The following is a 5917-nucleotide window of genomic DNA, read 5'->3' as shown; positions in this document are numbered from 1 at the left end:
CACATTGTGCTCATATACCCTAGAACTTAAAGTATAATTTTAAACAATGTTTTTTAAAAACGCATGGGGTTAAGACAGTAAATAATCCAGGTAGTCAGGAGAACCTAATGAAACAGCCGTTCTGCTCTGCCTAACTTTCCTACCTTCCCTTGCTGGGGCACCACTGCCCACGGGTGGAGCTACCAATTAAGTCAGAGCCTCAGGGTGACACACAACTACTGAGCCAACAGACATCCAACAAGTACTCTCTGTATCCAGAAACACTAACTTATCTAAGAGCAGAGAATTCACAGGAACCCTATAATCGTCAGTTAGGTAAGAAAAATAAAACCAATTTTGAAAGTTTGCTGGGGAATAACATCAGCATTTAAAAGTCTCTGAAGTGGAGAATGTTCCACTACATCATTACAAGGAAAGGGGGATGCTCCTAAAACCTGGCAAACCAAAATCTTAAATCACCCCTTAGTTTGCCACATGTTATTTGCCTCGTCAAAGGTCTTTGCCATCATAAAAATTTGTTTCTTAAAACTCAAACCCCATCTTGCAAGACAGAAGATCAAAGAGCTTCCCAGAGTGTTTGGGACTGGGAAATTCTTTTTTCCATTTGTAGGGTTTGCATCAAAACAGATGCAGCAAGAAAAGCTGCATCTCAATGCCTTTGGGACTTTATGAAGGTAGACAATCCTGGTTGAGCAGAGATATTGCAGATGTCTCCCCTGTCATGGAGGATAACCTGCCTTCCTGGGTAGGTGGAGCCCAACCACAGCAGAGGATGATATGTGGAAAGCATTATTCTGAAGGAGGGAGAACTAATTCACCCTGTCACCTCTCTTCGTTGAGGAAAGCTAGCAATTTGAGAACCTGTGTCTGTATCCATTTTCTGTGTGAAAAGGAAGCCTTTTGCAATAAAACAGGCATTTTGTCATCTTTTAACAAGATGTCCATTTTATTTTTAGAAATACGCAAAAGATAACTGAAGACAAGAGACTTTCTAGCAGGTCCTCTTCTGTTCAGTGAGGCCAGAAAATGAGACATAAAATTGTATCAGTATACAATGGTCCCTTGTAGTTAAAAAAATATACATGGTTCTTCTTGGAGTTTTCGAAAAGCAACATTAAGCAGCTCTACCATGAATATTATTTAGTATAAGACTTAGGTATATGGAGCTTTAGATTTTCCAAAAAAATATCTACACTACTTGGAGAAGCATTTATGGTGATTGCTATATGCAACAGCTTGTTTGAATTCATTCTTTCAATTTTAGAAGCCACAGGAATGTATCAGAAATGGCCAAATCATGAATATTATTTACTTTATTCTAAATGTAACTAGACCTAGGGAGACTTTGCTAATTACTGGTGGCGTAGCAGAGCAGAAATCTGTTCATGTCTCATTCAAGCCTTGGATTAGATAAAACATTAGTTCCGTGGAGCTGATCACTCTGGAGGTTTACTCATTTGCCTTGATGCAGTAAATGTTGGCACATTAGGCCTCCTGGAATATCCTGAAGCCGGCCTAATAACACATCTGCTGTGTTTATTTTTGAATGTAAATGGCACTCAAAAGTATGCTTTGAAAATTAATTTCAGCTGAAAAACACTAAACATTAATAAATACAGATTTTGTTTCTGCTAACAATTACTTCACAAAATTGTTAGATGTGGTGGAAAGAACTAGTTTACAAATACAGTTTGCAGCAATTAAATCCCTTCAAGCCAAACTACTCCAAACTGGATGGATTCCTCTTAGATGTTGTGGGGGATATTCATACAGACTTAAAGGATTTTTATGACTTTGTGTGTACATAAAGAGCAAAGGCGCCGCGTTAGGTCAAGGATGGTGCTGTGAAAACAAAGGGAAATTAGTTTCTAACAATTGGATCAAGACAAAAGAACAGTTACACAAATCTCTTAAGAAAATGCATTCTTAGTTGACATGGACAACGAAAACAACAAAGATGACACATTCCTGCTATTTTCTAAATATCTTCTCTAAATTCTAGCAAAGGCAGAAGGGTGCTCTTTCTTTAAATCCGCCAAATCTAAAATGATCAAGCAGTAATTACGGCACTCTGGCCTGCAGTATGAATTAGAGATGGTCGGCTCACCCTAACGGCTGGAGTGGACAGATTGAAGCATTCAGCTAGTTCTTAGAACCACGGGCCATCTGTTTACATTGTGTGGTGAAATCACCACGCTGAAAGCTGCCTGGGTACCAGTAGTATGGCCTGCAAACAATCACCCCTGGGATGCTTGGTTCTGTCTAATCATTGAGGAGAAGGGAAATCATCCTGGTGTGAGCAATCCAGAGACCTCTGCTCATTTGTATCCAGCTGCAGGTCTTGGACCTCTCATCCTGGGCTTTTGGCATTCAGCTTCCTCACCTGTGAAATGAGGAAACTGATCCTCTTATCCCCCTCTAAGGTGCTCATCATACCTCTTTCAAGCCTTTATCCCACCACAGGGTGATTGCAAAATTGAAATGGTAATATATAAACAAACAGAATTTTCAAAGAGATGAGAGCAAAGGTGACTCTCTCCTAACACAAACCAAGCCAAATAACTTTGTGATAATGGAATATGGAATTTTCAAAAACAGAAGACTGAGCTAGAGAAAGCTAGCTCATTATATTTAGGTATACAGCTAAAGACTCCTGGACTGCAAGAAACCTGAAGGACTGGGGTAGGTGTCAAGCATCTTTCTATTCTGTGGCAGCCAGAGCAATAGCTTGCAAGTTGTAGACACTCATGTATATTTGTTGATGGAAAAGTGGCTAACTTAAATTTTTAAACAGCAGATTTAAAACAGTTGCATTCATTAAAATGATTTAATATTTGTGAGCTCAGAAAGTTTTAAAGGGCTCAGGGAACATGAACTAAATAGTAGGGTAAAACTGTTTGACCCTGTGGTCTGACCCTGCCTTCATCAAAGTTGAAGACACTACATGCGGACATAAAGTGTGGTATTGGCAGGAATGCAGTTCAGGTGTGCTCAATGGAGCCTCTCTGGGAGTAACTGACAGGACCCAGCAACAAAGGACACTGGCTCGAGCTTCTCTGTTTCTCTCGAATTTGCTACATTTATATTCATTTTATATGCATTTCAGATAAACTGAAGTATGAAATTGTGTAGTGAGTTTTCTGCCTTTTATCCACTCATTCCCAAGAAAAATGAAAAAGAGATTTGGGGGTGGAGGGTTTGCCGGATGAAAATAGTTAGGAGTGAAAGCAGGAAAACCAGAAAAGCCACATACTGCCTTCTCTAATTTTATTCATATCACATCCTAAAGAGTTTAAAGAAAAAAAAAAGTTTCTCTCTTGCCTCAGTTGTTTATAGTTCTTCAGCAATCTTGTCCTGATTCCAGACCATGTTGCTGGGTCAAACCCAAGATCAAAATGCCCAACATGGTGTCAGTTTTTATTTCAGAAATTGGTCTGTTAATGACATCCTAATGTCTATCGTCATATAGCAGGAACTATATTAATATTTTTTTCTCTCAGGCACTGTTACACAGATGTCAGCTCTAATCCCTATAGAAGGCTGCTACAAGTCAATCTTCATGGAAATATATTAGTGATGCCTGTGAAGTTTCTAGAAATATAAAAAGTGTGAAAATTATAATTGAAAAAAAGAAGCCTTTAAAAAACATTAAGTTTATCTAGAAATATGTAAAATTATTCCACTTGATGACAATAACTACCCACGATTCTTTCAAAACTACATTAGTCTAATGTAAACCAATAATACGTATATTAAAATCCTTCAAATTGTCTAAATATATCAACTGTTTTATACAAATCAAACATAAGAAAGCTCTCTGTTTTGGCTGAAAGTGATGCCTGACATTAATATTTCACAATTATGAATTAAATGAATACAAAATCCATTTGTAAAACGTTATTGATGTTTCTTTTTCAATATAACTTTTGTGCTGTGTTCAGAGAGCAGGAATACAGATGTTTCCCAACCTGCAGGGCTGGGGCAAGCCTGCCTTTTAAGAGCACGATTGTAAACCGATGAAAGGTGTGTAAACAGATGACAGGGGCAATTACAATGTGGAATTGATTAGACTCTCAATTACTAATGGCACGTCGCCGGCATTCTTCTTTTTATGCTGCTCTTTGATGACAAAAACAACATGAATAGCTCATCAGGGCTACAATATGTTTGTATTTTGAATGTCTCTCAGTAAGGGAACATCTGCAACTGCAGTTGAAGCTATAGAATGCGAGTGAGCTGGCATGGATTCTTACAGAAAAATGAGTCATAACGATTTCACCCCCAGCAGGTATCAGTCACTTTTTAATTTTTCTTAATGCCAACAAAGAGTAAGCAAGGCGCTTGGACCAAGGAGAGAGTGTTAGAAGGGAGAAGCGGGGGAAGAGAACATGGTGGGGACTTAGACATATTAAGTTAGGAATAGAAGTGTTAACTGGAGCAGAATCTGTAAATCTGTAAGTCAAATGATCATTAGTTATCAAGGATTGATTAACTGCATCTGCTTCCATACTGTATATCTCTATAATAACTGTATCTTACAAAATTTCTCCTCCCTATTCATTTTCTGATTTTTTAGCTTGTCTTACAGATGCTGAAGAAGCTCCCAAAATATAGTTGGGATTTTAGTAACAAATATCCCATGAGTTGTTGAATTGAATTCAGTAGTCTCAGAAAACCCAGCCTGGCCCTCCAAACTCCAGCCTCCCCACTGGGTCTCACACCTTGACAGTATGCTCCATTGCACTGCCATTTCTACACCCCATGTCTGGGCCTGGCTGAAACTTCAAGGCTCCCGTTGGAAGGCAGCCCATCTTTGAGGTCAGAAGAAAACATTGTCATTCTGAAAGTTGGCCACTCACCTTCAAAATATCCCTTCCCTATGGTTTTTTGTTGTTGTTTGTTTTGTTTAAAGGCAACAAAACAGCTAGTCTGTGACCCATACCAGAGCTGTTAAAACAGAAGGATTAACTCTAGACTTGGCCCCAGGTGCTGGCAGATGTTTTTGAGAACAGAGTTGGGGATGTTTGAGAACACTGAGAACTCACGCTTGTAACGTGCAGATGTGGTGAACCTGGAGCCAGTTCAGAGAAGTGACAAAGATGATGAAAGGGCTAAAGAATGGTTTCTGAGGGAAGGCTAAAGGGATTCTTTTTGCCTTTATCCCAAGAAATGAGAAAATAATGATTATTAACTTCAAAGCCAGTTTGCTCTTCATGTCTGCAACAAACCCAATGAATGGAAAAAGTCTCAAATTAAAAGCAGGAGAGAATTGGGTGAGGTAAAAGGAAGACTTTCTTGCCCTTCCAAGGAAGAAATATGGCAATCTGAGGTCATGGAGTCCACATTTGTATACAGATTTTAACAGAGGGATAGACCACACATTTCTTTATAATTAAATTTGACTTCTCATTTTTTAATTGTTTTTTTCCTTCGTTGTTTAGACTCTGAGGAGCAAAAACTGGAAATATGTAATCGTTTCATTTCCCCACTCCATTTCTGTTCTTCAGACCCCCACGGCCTGGTCTTACGAATGTACCATAAAAGGACACTCATGGCTAGATCTCAGTTCTCAGTGGTCAATATTTTTCTTGATTTTTACTATTTTCAGCACTTTGCAAAGACATATGGGGAAAAGGAAATGGAGGATTATGGCTAGTCGGGGAGGCTTAAAGTCAAGAGAAATTGGCACAGATCTGGAAGAGAGCATATGTCATTGATCTTGTCCACAAGCTAATTGAGAACATTCCCAGGCTTCACAGGGCAATACTATTTCTAGACTCTCAGAATTTAAGAAGCACTCGATAGTTCGACATAAAGCAGTGTGCTTGCTGGATACGGAGTCTGGTTAAGCAATAACTCAATCTGTCTTCTGAGGCCTCCAATGCAGAAAAACTAAGGAGGCTTTGCTGCTGTTTAG

General features: G+C 39.0%; 1 long non-coding RNA gene across 1 annotated transcript; it reads left to right on the top strand.

Annotated features, from left to right (window-relative positions):
• The first annotated feature begins 229 nt into the window (after positions 1 to 229).
• On the top strand, positions 230 to 5417 carry LOC105545024. The gene is made up of 3 exons (XR_001006857.1): positions 230 to 315; positions 611 to 745; positions 4577 to 5417. It is a non-coding gene; the product is annotated as an uncharacterized LOC105545024 (long non-coding RNA).
• Positions 5418 to 5917: the final 500 nt, after the last annotated feature.

Source organism: Mandrillus leucophaeus, unplaced genomic scaffold, assembly GCF_000951045.1.
Source record: "Mandrillus leucophaeus isolate KB7577 unplaced genomic scaffold, Mleu.le_1.0 Scaffold316, whole genome shotgun sequence".
Taxonomy (NCBI): Eukaryota; Metazoa; Chordata; class Mammalia; order Primates; family Cercopithecidae; genus Mandrillus; species Mandrillus leucophaeus.
Note: the sequence above shows the minus strand (reverse complement) of the source record. Positions and strands in the feature narration are given on the sequence as shown.